Source organism: Cricetulus griseus (genome assembly GCF_003668045.3).
Source record: "Cricetulus griseus strain 17A/GY chromosome 1 unlocalized genomic scaffold, alternate assembly CriGri-PICRH-1.0 chr1_1, whole genome shotgun sequence".
Classification (NCBI taxonomy): domain Eukaryota; kingdom Metazoa; phylum Chordata; class Mammalia; order Rodentia; family Cricetidae; genus Cricetulus; species Cricetulus griseus.
The window spans coordinates 24,046,785-24,064,044 of record NW_023276807.1 but is presented as its reverse complement, the minus strand read 5'-3'; positions in this window follow the sequence as shown (position 1 = coordinate 24,064,044).

Below are 17,260 nucleotides of genomic sequence, written 5' to 3'. Positions count from 1 at the left end.
TTCTGCTTCCATTAGCTACTAGGTGAAGGCTCTAGTCATCAATCTCATTACCAGAGAAGGGCATTTGAGGAAACCTATCAACTATTTCTTAGATTCTTCTTGGGGATCAAACTTGTAGATCTCTGGACATTTCCCTAGTGCCAGAACTCTCTTTAAACCTATAATGGCTCCCTCTATTATGGAATCTGTTTTCTTGCTCTCCTCTATTCTTCCCCTGACTAAATCTTCCTGCTCTCTCATGTCCTCCTCTTCTCCCCTTCTTTTTCTTCTAGCTACCTCTCTCTTCCCCCATGCTCCCAATTAGCTCAGGAGATCTAGTTCCTTTCCCCTTCTCTGGGGGGGGCACCATGTATATCTATCTCTCTTAGGGTCCTCCTTGTTTTCTAGCATCTCTGGTGGTGTGGAATGTAGGCTGGTACTCCTTTGCTCTATGTCTAAAATCCATATATGAGTGTGTATATACCATTTTTGTTTTTACTAGTTGGCAATTTCAATGTAATTATTGTGAAAGGCCATTCTAAGAATTTTTATTTGTTTTTAATTCAGTTACAGGATATGACACACTGTATTGCATCGCAAATAATAAAAGCCCAGAAACAGATATTGGGGTTCATGCTTCAAGCTGAAGATTAGGAAAGCAAAGCAGCCAGCCACCAGGTAGAGGTAAGAACCTCTAACTCAGACTCAAAGGGGTCATCCTGGCTCCATAAATCCTCAGAGTGCAATCCATACTGTACTGCTCTCCACCAAGCCTCAGACTTGATCAAAAATCCCTAAGTAGCCAGACTTCTCTCTGCTATGCTCGCCTCAATGTGGCTGGAGACTAATTCTCACATGAGACCCTTTGCTTCTTCCTTTTACATCTCTCAAATCCTGGGATTAAAGGTGTGGGATCCCAAACGCTGAGATAACCTTTGTGAGAGTTGTTTCTCTATTAGACTGGATCAATTTTGTGTAGCCTATTGTGACTGTAAAATAATAGAGATCCATCTACGTGTCTCCTGCGTCCTGGAATTAAAGGTGTAGCACCACCACTTGGCCTCTAAGGATAACTAATATGGCTGCTGGAATTAAAGGTGTGTATCATCACTGCCCGCCTCAATGGCTGTGTCTAGCTTTGCATTTTGATCTCCAATTGCTTTATTAGATCATATACAATATTATCATTACAGTGTATAATTTAAACATTACTTTATCAAGGATCAAAAATCCTCAGGTAGCCAAGACATTCCTGAAAAGAATAGACTTCACTTGATTGATCATAAGGAATAACCAGAAAAGTGCAATGATCAAATTCCAACAATTTGGAAGAACACTCTGAAATGAAAAGAACACACACCCACTTGGTTCATAGGGAGATAAGATTTCTTATTAGTGCTGATTTTTAAAAGGTTGTAAAAAAAAGATACTGAGACAACCATGGACAAATTATACACAAATTGGTTCCTTGGTAGTATGATGGTGGAGATTATCTCTCTGTCCATGGCATAAAGAATCTTTTCTAAAACAAGGAACTCCCAAGATGCACTGAGTACATTAAAATAAAGAAATTCTGCTAAAAAGATTGGCAAAGTATTTAAATTAAATGTTAGAAGGTATTCATCAATTGATGCTTACATATTTATACTATGTATTTATATCTTTTATATACATGGTGAATATCTGGACTATAGAATATATAAACTATTTCAAACATCTACAAGGAAAAATCAAATGACCTAATATAAGAAAAAAAGGAGCTGGGAGGTGGTGGCCCATGCCTTTAATCTCAGCACTCTGGAGGCAGAAGCAGACCAATATCTGTGCGTTTGAGGCTAGCCTGGTCTTCAGAGTAAGTTCCAGGACAGCCAAGGCTACACAGAGGAAACCCTGTCTTGAAAAAGCAAAATAAAAGGAAGAAAGAAAGAAAGGAAGGAAGCAAGGGAGGGAGGGAGGAAGGAAGGAAGGAAAGAAGGAAGGAAGAAGACAGAGTAACTCATCTGAAGTTATATCTCTTGAGAGAAAAAAGTCAATAAATGTACAATGTACAGCTTGTTAAATCTCATTAGGAACAAGGATAATGGAAATCAAGGTCACAGTGAGAAGCTCATCTATACCCACCAGAATCAGTTGTCTTAAAAATCTGGGAGTTTCACCATCTCCTTTATCCATCAAGCCACTAGGTCTTAGGAGTGCTCATGTGAAACCTGGAACCCTCATTTAAGAGGATTTGTTGTTTACCAATCAAACCAAAGATCCAGAAGCCTTGTGACCTAGTAATTCCATTCTTGCCTGTATTTCCCAGAACTGCATGCATGTGGATACCTGGAAATATGAACAAAAAAATGTTCTTAGAAGCTCTGTTGGCTAGCAGAGGAAAATGGATACAATCCAATAATAGCCTAAGTAAACACTGGAAAATTCTTAGGGCACAGTAAAATGAATAAATCACAGACCCATGCAACACTGATGAACCTTGGGAGCAAAAAAATTAAGATTTTTGAGATGTTTGAGAATTCCATTGATACAGAACTAGACCAAGCAAAAGTAAATAATATAGTTTGTATAAATAGTTTTACTAACATATTTAAACACATTCAGTGACAAAGAATGATATGTAAAATGTGATGATGTTTGTTTGGGATATCTTGAGATGACCAAGAAGTATGATGAGGTCAGAAGCTGGTGTTCATGAGACTATAAAATGAGGGCAATTCTGTGCTTTATAATCTGAGTTGCAGGTAAACATGATTCATGAAGTGTGGCCTTGATAGTTCTGTACTTTATATATTTTCATATAAAATTTTAGCCTGTGTTTTATAGGTAAATAAAGAATATTGATATTAAGGGATATTAATGACCATTGATCACTCTTGTTACTTTTAGATTTGGTGGTGATGGTGGTATTGTTGTGTTTTCCTTTTTTGGGCTTTTGGTAATGCAGTATTTTCTATTGCCCAAGTTTTAGTGAGTGTAGCTAACTTTCCTGGGTTGGAGTTTTCCTTCCAGTACTTTCTCTAGGGCTGGATTTGTGGCTATCTGTTGTTTAAATCTGGTTTTGTCATAGAATATCTTGTTTTCTCCATCTATAGTGATTGAAAACTTTGCTGGGTATAGTAGTCCAGGCTGGCATCTGTGGTCTCTTAGTGTTTGTAGAATATCTTGTAGGGAGCTGCAGAAAACCGCACCCAAAAGATGGCGCCGGTTTCCGCCCTCCGCCAGCCCGACGGCGAGCGCTCTCTGTGGTAAACAACTCCAAATTAGGCAAAGGTCATGTATCCTCTTAATTCTGCTTGGAGACAACCTATCCTGGCGCGCCACGTAGGGTTAGGTGATTGGTAGATGTAGACTATATCAGGCCCCGTCTCCCTCGGCCCAGGGCCGCTGCCGCCGCCATTATACATTGTACAAAGCAAAGAGGTTCCCGATTAAACTGTGTTTGAAGAAGATTCCTCGGTGTGGCGTCTTTCTTGCTGGTCAAGGGTGGACGCTGCAATATCTATCCAGGACCTTCTGGCTTTCAGAGTTTCCATGGAGAAGTCAGATGTGATTTTGATAGGCCTGCCTTTATACATTATTTGGCCTTTTTCCTTTGCAGCTCTTAATATTTTTTCTTTATTCTGTATGTTTGGTGTTTTGATTATTATGTGGCAAGGGGACTTTTTTTTTGGTCTAGTCTATTTGGTGTTCTGTAAGCTTCTTGTACTTCCATAAACATGTTCTTCCTTAGGTTAGGAAAGTTTTCTTCTGTGATTTTGTTGAATATGTTTTCTGCGCCTTTGAGCTGGGCTTCTTCGTCTTGCTATATACCTATTATTCTTAGGTTTGGTCTTTACACGATGTCCCATATTTCCTGGATATTTTTTGTTAGGGATTTGTTGGATTTAACATTTTCTTTAATGGATGAATCTGTTTCCTCTAGTGTATCCTTGAGATTCTCCATTCCATCTCTAGTATTCTGTTGGTTATGCTTGCATCTGTAGTCCTGATTATTTACTCAGATTTTCTATTTCCAGAATTCCCTCAGTTTTTGTTTTCTTTATAGCCTCTATTTCATTTTTCAAGTCTTGAATGGTGTGAATTATTTCCTATACCTGTTTTTGTTTTTCTTGGCTTCCCTTGCTTTCTTTAAGAGATTTGTTGATTTCTTGCATTTTTTGGTTTGTCTTTTTCTCCATTTCTTGGATTTTTGATTGTCCTTTCTTCCCTTTCTTTAAGGGAGTTTCTTATTTCCTATTGAAGGCATTTATCATCTTCATGAAGTTATTTTTAAGGTTATTTTCTTCTGCTTCATCTGCGTTGTTATGTTCAGGTCTTGCTGGTGTAGAATCCTTAGACTCTGGTAGTGTTATATTACTCTCTATGTTATTGAATGTGATCTTATACTGTTGTCTACCCATCTTTTCTTCCAGTGGGTGCAGGTGGGGTCTCTCCTGGTGGGGGAAGGGCCAAGGCTCTGATGGCTGCAGATGTAATTCGGATGGTTTGGGCTGTAACCAGGTCTCCATGGAATCTGTGGGAAGGACAGGGCTATGTGCCTCATTATAAATTTTTACAAAAGATTCTGTATGCAATGGTGAATGAGGCAATGCTGCTCATATGTATGTACAAATGAGAAGGGGACAAGAGGAGGGATGCAGAGGACATGAGGGAGCAGAAAAGTTGAGTCAGGGGATGAATAGATGATAAGAAGAATGGAGATATCATAATGGATGGAGACATTTTTGGTTTACAGAGAAATCAGGATTTTTGTAGATCTGTAGATTTATCCTGATAATGAGACTGATGACTAATTTATATGCCATCCTATAGCCTTCATCCAGCAGCTGGTGGAAGTAGAAGCAGACACTCACAACTAACCACTGAATTAAATAGAAACCCAGATTCAGAGAAGGATGAGTAAAGGGAACAGGGGTCCAGACCAGGCTGGTGAAACCTACAGAAACAGCTGACCTGAACATCGGAGAACTCTTGCTCCCCAGACTAATAGCTGGAATACCAGCATGGGACTGATCCAGACCCCAGGAAACCTCAGAAATCTAAGGGACCTCCTGTAGAAGTTCAGTACTTATCCCTAACATGGGTGTGGACTTTGGGAGCCCATTCCATATAGAGGAATACTCCCTGAGCCAAGACACATGTGGGTGGGCCTAGGCCCTATCCCAAAGGATACAAAAGACTCTGATGACACCCTATGGAAGGCCTCATCATCCAGGGGGAGCAGAAAGGATATGTGATAGATAGGGTTTTAGTTGGGGGTGGTGGTGGTAGGGGAGGACGGGTGGGAGAAGGGAACTGGGATTGTCATGTAAATCAATCATGTTTCTAATTCAAATAAAAAAGTTAAAAAAAATCCTTCTTCACCTGGTCTTTTTTCATCTTAAATGGCTATAAGTGGTTACATATATGTAAGATACAGTGCAGCTTTGTCAGTGAGGTTTCGTCTGGGGAGATGCTAGATAGAATTTACGTATGGACATCTCACATGACCCTTTATCTTAATTTATATTGTATTTCTTACATTGGAGTCTTGTCAAATACAAACCCTGACTTTCCACCTTCATTTTATGTGAGTGCAGATACTTTTCCTTACTAACATCATTGTAATAGTTCCACTCTTAAAGGGGCTTGGGATCACCAATTCCTTGCTTAAGGCTAATCAAGTAGTTATAATTGAGCTCCCCTTATCTGTTGTATTTGGAAGTTTCTGTTGCCTTGTGCTTATCTGTCTTAAATTAACTGTTGACCCAGGCATGACCTTCCCTGGGAGGGACAAACCTCTTGCTTGCTTCTCTTCTTAATTCCATTTCATAACTTTTCCAAAATGCAACAGGCTGCTGAAGAGGCCTCAGTTCCTGGCTGTAGATAATTTGAAGACATGGAATTTAAAACTAAATGAAAAAAAAAGCTGTTAAATTATTCTAAATTAAATTGAATTAGACTTTCAGTAGTAAATGAATATAGAGGCTTAATATGGAAAATAAATCTGCCCCCTTCACTCCCATGTTCTATTCTGTGTTTTAGTTGCATCTGTGCCAAGAAGTTTTGGCAATATGTGCATTTTTTTTAAACCTCAAAAGTAAATAACAAAACACAGACTCCATAGATGTGTGGTTGATTTTACAGACTATTATAGCCTGATTTGATCTGATAATGCTCTCCCAATTTTTCCTACTCATTACAAGTCAGTCTTTGGAAGTGTACCACAGCACAGAGTGTGCACATATTAAAAAGTGTACATGCCTGAGTGGGAGCATGTATCCATGTAAGTGTGTGCATGTACACAAGCAATTTCTAAGCCATCACTATCTTAATTGCTCACACTCTCAAAGATCACAAATGCTACTTAGGTAGTCAGTATCTTAAAATAATAATTAAACAGACAAAATGAAATGTCTAAAAATTTCCTGGAAGGCACAGGGAACTAACCAGACAGTAAATATCTATCTGATCAAAACATAAGGTAAACTGCATTCAGAAATTGAAGGCCAGTTTGCTAACAGAATATTTGTCTTCCAAATAAACATCTAAAGGAGCTGGACTGTAGTTGTGGACAGTCCTGGACAGATTTCGAAAATCGTTTTTGAAGCTAAGGATGTAGAGTTGTGGGGGAACTAATGATTAGCTTACATAAGGCTCTGGGGCAGATCCTTAGCCCTGAAAATAGTAAAGCAATGATTTCTATGTATCTATAGTCCCACAAGAGTTGAAATGTCATAGTAGGGATGAACCAGAGGTAAAAAGCCCAATGCTAAACAAGAACAGATGAAATCCATAAAGAATTCAAGTAATGAAATCAATTGAATATTCCAATGTTATTAATTTTTATTTAAATTAATAATAATATTTTTACATACCGATCTCAAGTCCCTCTCTCTCTGGTCCTCCCATTCCCCCTGCAACCCTCTATTCCACACCCCATCCACTCCTCAGGGAAGGTGAAGCCTTCCGTGGGGGATCACTAAAGTCTGTCACATCATTTGGGACAGGACCTAGTTCTTCCCCCCTGTATCTAGGCTGAAAGAGTATCCCTCCATGGGGAATGGGCTTCCAAAGCCCATTCATGCACTAGGGATAAATACTGGTTCTACTACCAGAGGCCCCATAGACTGCCTGTGCCCCCTGCAACTGTCACCCATGTTCAGGGGGCCTGGTTTGGTCTTATGCTTGTTCCCTGGGAGTCAGACTGGGGTTCATGAGCTCCCATTTGCTTAGGTCAGCTGTTTCTGTGGGTTTCTCCAGCCTGGTCTTGACCCTTTTGCTCATGGCTCCTCCCTTTCTACAACTGGATTCCAGGAGTTCAGCTCAGTGCTTAGCTGTGAATCTCTGCTTCTGCTTCCGTCAGCTACTGAATGAAGGCTCTAGGATGACTTTTAAGGTAGTCATTAATCTCATTATAGGGAAAGGGAATTTAAGGTAGCCTCTCCACTATTGCTTAGATTCTTAGTTGGGGTCATCCTTGTAGATCTCTGGATATTTCCCTAGTGCCAGGTTTTGCATTAGCCCATACATGCTCCCCCTTTTAAGGTGTCTCTTTTCTTTCTCCCCTCTTTTCTTCCCCCAATTCAACCTTCCTGTTCCCTCAATTCTCCTCCCTTCTCCTCTCATCCTTCCCCCCTCCCTCCCTGTCCCCCATGCTCCCAATTTACTCAGGAAGTCTTGCCCCTTTCCCCTTCCATGTATGTCTCTCTTAGGTCCTTCCTTCTAGATGGTTATCCTTTGTTTATATGTATAATATCCTAAGGAAGTTAGCTACATTCACAAAAACATAGGCAATAGATATCTCATTCATAAGCTAAACATTATAACAGCAAGCTTGAGAATCAAAAACCTACAAAATATACTTGTTGCAAAAGAATAGAAACTCACTTTCTTCATCTTAAAACTATAATATTAACAACTCACTGGAAATATTTAAGAACAGCAAGGAATAGACAAGAAGAAAATGTGTGATCTAAAGATGCTAGGTTAAAAATAAACCTTTCAGAACAGCCTTACATGACGAAAAAATGGAGAAGGCTTAGAGTGTGGTATATGACCTAAACTAATACTGGAAAGAATTGGGTTTTCATTCTCTCCTGGTAAATTGAGGAGATTGCAGAAGAGTGAGAAGTGTGTTTAAAGGGAATGAATGGTCTATATAGTGTCAACACTATTCTTTTCCTTGACTGGACTAATAAATACATACCCTTACACATATAATAAAATTGCATAAAACTAGAGAAATATGAATGAGATGACTGGATTGCATCAATGTTAATTTTTTTTCTTGTGGCATTATCTTTCTGGTTTCTAATATTTTTAATTCTTTAAAAATTGTATTTCTTTATTTTATATTTACATTGCAATCCCAGTTCCCCTCCCTCCTCTCCTCCTGCTCTCTCCTCCTTCCCACCCCTCCCACCTCCCATCTGCTTCTCAGAGAGGATAAAGCCTCTCCTAGGATATCAGTGAAGTCTGTCCCAAGGGTCTGGAAACACACTCCCTATTACTTATTACAATTACATATGAATTTATTTATCACAATAAAATTTGAGCTAAAAATTATTCAGACATATGAAGTGTCTGACCTACACACACACACACACATTAAAAATAAATAGAAAGGAACAGTCCAGTAATTACTATTAAAAAATAAAGGTGGCCCCTCCTTTATATCATGATATCCAGACCTAGTAGGAAGCACAAAGGTGATATAGGCAAAGTGATAAAGAATTAGGGATGATTTACCCATGAGATTTGGGAATAAGTAGTTTTCAAAAAGACACCAGAATTACCAACCACAAAAGGGGAAAAACATTCAACTGTATTATAAGATCCTTGTTCAACAAAGATACTGTAAAATCATTTAAAATGAAGCACAGAGTACAAGATGGTATTTTTTACTTAGGAAAAATTTCACATCCTTGATATATAATTGATCAAACAAATAAATGAGATACAACCCAAAGAGGAAAAATGGCAAAACATACAAGTGTATGTTGTAAAAATGGAATACACAATTAAAAATGAGTTTGATCGCATTCATAATCAGAGAAATAGGATTTAAAGGTTAGTGGAGTTTTTGTGACTAAAGAATTAGTGATAGAATTTATTTGATCATTATCTACTACTGGCTGGACAGACAAAATCAAATACAAAACACAATGATAAGAAAAAACTTGTACCTTGATTTTAAACAGAACAGAATATTTATAAGTAACCCACAAAATGTATCACACAGTAAATAAAGATGGGGAAAGTTACAAAATAACACTAGATACTAAGGTATCATAAAGTTAATCCATACAAAGTGTACCTATATATCTATTTTTCTTTTTGTGAGACAGGGCTTAGTTGTAACCCTGGCTAATCTGGAACTCAGTATGTAGACCAGGCTGGCCTTGCATTTACAGAGATCCTCTTGCATGTGACACTCAAGTACTGGTATAAAAGACATATTTTTATGACTTAAATTAGAAAGACCCAATATTGGTGAGTTGTGGGGGAACTAGAATTCTTATGTGGTACTCATAACATTCTGAAATGTTCTATTTTTAAGGTTTTGATGGCCATACATGCATTTTGAATCTGCACTATATGTGTACTAGTCTCACTAAACATCTAGATTTTAGGTATTTCTTTTCATTCTTCTATTCTTGCTCCTTTTTTTTCTATATTTTCATTTAGAATGGGGAAAACTGACTTCATGGTCCCAAATTATTCTTTCCTTTAAGAGTTATTTTTATTGCTTTTTATTATGTGGGTTATATGTGCATGTAATTACAGGTGCACACAGAGGACAGAGGTGTAGAAACCCCTGGAGCTGGAGTTAATAAAAGTGATTGTGAATCTAATTCATGTTTTCTGCCAGAGAAGTGCATGTTCTCTCAAAAGGCAGGCCTCCCATGAGTACCAACAAAACATGGCACATCAAGTTGCAGTAAGACTAAGCACATCCTCATGTAGTGAGGCTGGGCAAGGCGACCCTAAGGAGTCCTAAAAGCCAGTAAAAGTGTCAGAGACAGCACCTGCTCCCACTGTTAGGAGTTCTAAAGAAGACCAAGTTACACAACTGTCACATATATTCAGTGTCTATGTCAATCCCATGCAGGCTCTATGGTTGTTACTTCAGTCTCTGTTAGCCCCTATGGGCTCAAGTACGTTGATTGTGTGGGTTTTATTGTGATGCCCTTGACACCTCTGGCTCCTATAATCTTTACTCCCTGTCTTTTGCAGGTTTCCCAGAGCTCCACCTAATGTTTGCCTGTGGTTCTCTCCATCTGTTTCCATCCGTTGCTGGATGAAGCCTCTCTGATGACAACTGGGCTAGGCACCAATCTCTGATTATAGAAGAATATTGTGCATCATTAATTGGCAGGTTTTTCCTCTACTTTTGTTTGGTTCTATCCAAGTTCTCCGGATCATCCAGCCTCTGGGTCCTAGTACTCCAGGCAGTGTCAGGGATGATCTTACTCTCCTGATAAGGGTTTTAGGCTAGACCAGCCATGGTTGGGCATTCCCTCTATATCTGTGTCACCCTTAACTCAACACTTCCCATAAGCAAGACTGACTGTAGGTTAAAGGGTATGTGGCTGGGTTGGTGTCCCAATACCCCTACAGGAAATCTAGCCTGGTCACTGGAAGATGGCAAGTTCAGACTATGTATCCACTCTATTACTAGAAATCTAAGCTGCAGTCATCCATGTAGGTTCCTGGGAGAATCCCTTGCACCAGGTTTCTACCTTTTCCCAGGGAGATATGCTTGACCCCCCTTGAACCCTCCTTGATACCTAGTCTCTCTGGGTCTGTGGATTGTAGTATAGTTAGCCTTTATTTTATAGCCTATCTTCATTTATGAGTAAATGCATACCAGGTGTGTCTTTCTGGGTCTGGGTTACCTCACTCAGGATGATTTTTTTCCTGCTTGTATTCATTTGCCTGCAGAATTCCTGATGTCATTGTTTTTAACAGCTGAGTCGCACTCTGTTGTCTAAATGTACCACATTTCCTTTATCCATTCCTTATTTGTGGGACATCTAGGTTGTTTCCAGTTTCTTGTTATTACAAATAATGATGCTATGAACATACTTGAACAAGTGTCCTTGTGGTATGATTTAGCATCCTCTGGGTATATGTCCAAAAATGGTATAGCAGGATATTGTGAGATTGATTCCCAGTTTTCTGAGAAACTGCCATATTGATTTCCAAAGTGACTGTACAAGTTTGCACTCCTGCCAGAAATGGAAGGATGTTCTTCTTGTTCCACATCTTCTCAAGCATGAGGTGTCACTTGGGATTCTGATCTTAGCTTTCTGACAGGTGTAAGATGGCATCTCAGAATCATTTTTATTTGAATTTTCCTGATGTCTAAGGATAGATGTTGAACTTTCCTTTAAGTGTTTCTCAGTCAGTGTATTTGGATTTATGTTGAGGTTCTTTATCCACTTGGACTTGAGTTTTGTGTAGGATGATAGACATGGATCTATTTGCATTCTTCTACATGTGGACATCCAGTTATACCAGCAACATTTATTGAAGATGCTTTCTTTTTTACATTGTATAATTTTGAATTGTTGATAATGAGGAGTCCATAGGATTTATGTAGGGGGTCTTTGATTCAATTCCATTGATCCATTTGTCAGTTTTTGTGCCTATACCAATGCAACTGTAGGAGTTCCCTAGTTGAATTTTTGGGGTTACTTATGTATACTATCATATCATCTTCAAATAAACATATTTTAATTTCTTTATAATTTGTATCACCTTGATTTCTTTAGTTGTCTTATTGCTCTCACAAGAACTTCAAGTACTACATTGAGTAGGTATAGAGTAGACAACCTTGTCTTGTTCCCGACTACAGTGGAATTGCTTTTAGTTTCTCACGATATAATTTGATGTTGGCAAGTGGCTTACTGTATATTGCTTTTATTATGTATAGTTATGTCTCATGTATCCCTGATCTTTCCAAGACTTTTTATCATGAAGGAAGCTGGATGTTTCCAACGACTTTTTCCGCATCTAATGATCATGTGGCTTTTGTCTCTTAGTTTGTGTGGTGGATACATTGACATATTTTCATATGTTGAACCATCACTGCACCTCTGGGATGAAGCCTACTTGATTGTGGTGGATGGTCTTTTTTATGTTTTCTTGGATTCAGTTTGCCAGTATTTTATTGAGTGTTTTTGCATCATCATTTATAGGTGAAATTGGTCTGTAATTCTCTTTCTTTCTTGAGTCTTTGTGTGGTTTGGTGGCTCACAGAAAGAATTTGTTCCTTCTGTTTCTATTTTTTTTTGTGGAATAATTGGTATAATTCTGCTTTAAAAACATCCAGACCTGAGTGTTTTTTTTTTTTTTTTTTTTAGTTGAGAGACTTTTTTCTCCATTTTTATTTAAATTAGAAACAAGATTGTTTTACATGTCAATCCCAGCTCCCACTCCCTCCCCTCTTCTCCTACCCCCACTAATACCCTACCTATCCCATACCATTTCTGCTCCCCAAGGAGAGTGATGCTTACCATGAGGGGGTCATTGAAGTCTGTCACATCCTTTGGGATAGAGCCTAGACTCTCCCCCATGTGTTTAGGCTGAGGGAGTATTCCTCTATGTGAAATGGACTCTAAAAATCCATTCCTATACTCAGAATCTACAATGAGAGGCCCTATAGATTTCTGAGGCCCCCTCATTGACACCCACATTCATGGGGTCTGAATCAGTTCCATGCTGGTTTCCCAGTGATCAATCTGGGGGCCAAGAGCTCCCCCTTGTTCAGGTCATATGTTTCTGTGGGTTTCATCAGTCTGGTCTTGACCCCTTTGCTCATCACTCCTCCTTCAACCTAGATGTCCCTCAACTGAAGAATGGATACAGAAAATGTGGTACATTTACACAATGGAGTACTACTCAGCAGAAAAAAAAAAAAACAATGGATTCTTGAAATTTGCAGGAAATTGGATGGAACTGTAAGAAACTATTCTGAGAGAGGTAACCCAGTCACAAAAAGACAAACTTTTTATGTACTCACTCATATATGGATTTTAGACATAGAGCAAAGGATTACCAACCTACCATCTACACCACTAGAGAACCTAGGAAGCAAGGAGGACTCTAAGAGAGACATACATGGTCCCCTGGAGAAGGGAAATGAGACAATATTTCCTAAGCAAATTGGGAGCATGGGGAGGAGGGAAGAGGGAGATAGGAGAATGAGAAGGGGAGAAGAGGAGGGGTGAGGAGGACATAAGGGAGCGGGAAGGTTGTGTAGGGGGAAGAATAGAGGAGAGCAAAATAAGAGATACCATCAGAGAGGGAGCCAATATAGGTTTAAAGAGAAATCAGGCACTAGGAAATGCCCAGAGATCTATAAGGATGACACCAACAAACCGTCTAAGCAACAGTGGAAAGGCTAACTTAAATGCCCTTCCCTGATAATGAGATTGCTGATTAACTTACATGCCATCCTAGAGCCTTCATCCAGCAGCTGATGGAAGTAGAAGCAGATACCCACAGTTCAATAGTGAACTGAACTGGATGAGAGACTTTTAATAATTGTTTCTATTTCCTTATGGATTATAGGTCAATTTAAACAATTTATCTGATCTTTATTTAGCTTTTATAAGTGGTATCTATCAGGGAATTTGTCCAATTCTTCTAGATTTTCTAATTTTGTGGAGTACGGGTTTTGGAGTACGACCCCATGATTCTCTGAATTTCTTCAGAGTCTGTTATGTCCCCACTTTTGTTTCTGATTTTGTTAATTCAGATATTCTCTCTCTGCCTTATAGTTAGTTTGGATATAATTTTATCTATTTTGTTGTTTTTCTCAACCAACCAAATCTTTGTTTCATTGATTTTTTGTATTGTTCTCTTTGTTCTCATTTTATTGATTTCATTCCTCAGTTTCATTATTTCCTGCTGTCCACTTCTCTTGGGTGTATTTGCTTCTTTTTGTTCTAGAGCTTTCAAATGTCCTCTTAACTTACTTGCATGCGATCTCTCCAAATTCTTTATGATGGCACTGAGTGCTATGAACTTTCCTCTTAGTACTGCTTTGATTGTGTCCCATAAGTTTACGTATGTTGTGAATTCATTTTCATGGAATTCTAGGAAGTCTTTATTTCTTCATTGACCCAGTGGTTACTCAGTAGAGACTTGTTCAGTTTTCATATATTCTTAGGCTCTCTGTTGTATCTGTTGTTGTTGTAATCCAGCTTTAATCCCTGGTAGATAAAATACCAATTTTTGGGTCTGTGGAGATTTGCTTTTTGACCAAATATATGGTCAATTTTGGAAAAGGTTCCTTGAGGTGCTGAGAAGAAGGAGTATTCTATTGTGTTTAGAAGACATATTCTGTAGATATCTGTTAGGTACATTTGAATCATAATGTCTGTGAGTTTGGTTATTTCTCTGTCTAGTTTCTGTCTGGATGATCTGCCCATTGGTGAGAGAGGGGTGTTGAATTTTGTCACTAATAATATATGTGGTTTGATGTCTGATTTAAGCTTTAGTAATTTTTCTTTTACAAATGTAGGTGCCCTTGAATTTAGGACATAGACATTCAGAATTGAGACATCATCTATGTGAATTTTTCATTTTGTAAGTATAAAAAGTCCTTCTCCATCTCTTTTGATTAATTTTGGTTTGAAGTGTATTTTGATAGATATTAGAATACCTACACCAGCTTGCTTCTTAGGTCTTTTTGATTGGAAAATCTTTTACAACTCTTTCCTCTAAGGTATTGTCTATCTTTGATGTTGAGATGTATTTCTTGTATGCAGCAGACGGATGAAGGACATGCTCTTAACTTCTCACCCATTTCTCTAGTCCTTCCTTCCATTTTTAGCTATAACAGACAGTAGTTTAAAAAAGCTGATTATCGATGACTTTTTAATATGAAATGTTTATAATATAGTAAATGGTGCTAGATGTAGCCAAATATTTTCTTCAATTAACTCTTACTCTATAAGAAGTGATTAGAGATTAATAAACATTATCATTATATAAATGAATCATAAAGGACATAAAAATTATTACAAACAATCCTGCTCTGAACATAGCTGAACATATGTCCTTGTTATATGAATGTGCATTCTTTGGGTATGTGCCCAAGAGAGGGATGGCAGGATATTGAGGTAGACTGATACCCTTTTAACTGAGAAACCTCCATACCGATTTCCAAATGGTTGTACAAATTTGCACTCCCACCAGCAATGCAGGAGTGTAACTCTTCCTCCACATCCTCTCCAGTATAGACTGTCATTGGTGTTTTTGATTTTAGCCATTCTGGTCAGAATAAGATGGTATCTCAGAGTTGTTTTGAGTTGCATACACAGAGTGCACATACATATATACAGGCAAAAGCACTCATGTATATAAAATAAAAATAAATAAAACTTTTTGGATAAAAGATTCAAATGATCTATTTTACTCTTCATGTGTAGAGTGTTGGGCACCCATGATACAATAGAGAGTGCTTATCTTACCACAGACTCACATTTTTTCCCTCTTTTTTCATTTGAATTAGAAACAGGATTGTTTTACATGACAATCCCAGTTCTCTTCTCCCACCTGTCCTTCCCTACACCCCCCCAAACTAAAACCTTATCTGTCACATATCTTTTCTGCTCCCCCTGGATAGTGAAGCCTTCCATAGGGTGTCATCAGAGTCTTTTGTATCCTCTGGGATAGGGCCTAGGCCCACCCCCATGTGTCTTGGCTCAGGGAGTAGTCCCCTATTTGGACTGGGCTCCCAAAGTCCACACCTATGCTAGGGATAAATGATGGGCTTCTACAGGAGGTCTCATAGATTTCTGAGGTTTCCTCACAGAAACCCATGTTCCTGGGGTCTGGATCAGTGCCATGCTGGTATTCCAGCTATCAGACTGGGGAGCAAGAGTTCCCTGATGTTCAGGTCAGCTGTTTCTGTGGGTTTCACCAGCGTGGTCTGGACCCCTGTGCTCTTCACTGGTCCTTTTCTGCATCTGGTTTCCAGTTCAGTTTGGTAATTAGTAATGGGTGTCTGCTTCTACTTCCACCAGCTGCTGGATGAAGACTATAGGATGGCATATAAGTCAGTCATCAATCTCATAATCAGGGGAGGGCATTTAAGGTAGCCTTTCCTCCGTTGCTGAGATAGTTAGCTGATGTCATCTTTGTAGATCTCCAGACATTTCCCTAGTGCCTGATTTCTCTGTAAACCAAAATTGTCTCCCTCTATTTTGATATCTCCATTCTTGTTATCATGTAATCTTTCCCTGACTCATACTTTCTGCTCCCTCATATCCTCGGCATCCCTCTTCTTCTCCCCTTCTCATTCTCCTAGCTCACTCCCCCCTTTTCCCATGCTCCCAATTTGCCCAGCAGATCTTGAACCTCTCCCCTTCTCCAGGGGACCATGTATGTCTCTCTTAGGGACCTCCTTGTTTATTAGCTTCTTTGGCAGTGTGGATTGTAGCCTGGTAATCCTTACTCTATGTCTAAAATCTGCTTATGAGTGAGTACATACTCACATCTTTTTGAGAAACCCACCTTCTGTGTGAGGGCTGGAGATTCAGACCTGCCAATCCTTGAGGAAAGAACAGAGTGTGTTTTTGTGAGATCAAGCTCTAGTTGAAATTGTAAGCGTTGAACAATGAATGAATCTAATATAGCCCTAGGATGCCTTTTCACCTTTCTGATGATAGACATTTTTTTCTGTTGATAGATAATTATTTTGTATTTGGTAAAACACTAAAAAGGCTCTCAGAAGCAGTTTGTCCCTGTGATCACTGTGGTTTTTCCAAAGTCCTTTGGTTTTTGTTAGTTCACTATTGACTGGAAAATAGTCAATCCATTCTTCAATCATAGCAAAATCCCAAACTTGTTTCTGCTTGATACTAACTTATTTCTCAAAATTTTATCTGCATTCACTTCACTGGAATTAATTTGTTTCTTGACTTTTTCTTTCTTCTCTGTTTGGAAGGATTTTAGGACACCTCACCCCCACTTCTGAAAGGTAGAAGAGGCTTTTACTGAGGTTGTGGAAATGGAGCATGTCTGAAAGAGGAGGAATATGGAGGCCAGAACAGCAAAGAAAGACTAATTGGAGTGTTAAGATAGAGCCTAGAAATAAGTGACAAAAATGTTTTTGGGTAATGTATATAAGGATTCAGACAAGAAATTAAGTATGTCATGATATATTTAAGGTTAAGTCCAGAAAGGAAACGAAACCTAAACAATTGGTGATTTTTACTCTAAATCATGACTTTGAATATAGTAAGAGAAAATCTTCTCAGGAATCCATGTGATCGTCTGGTCT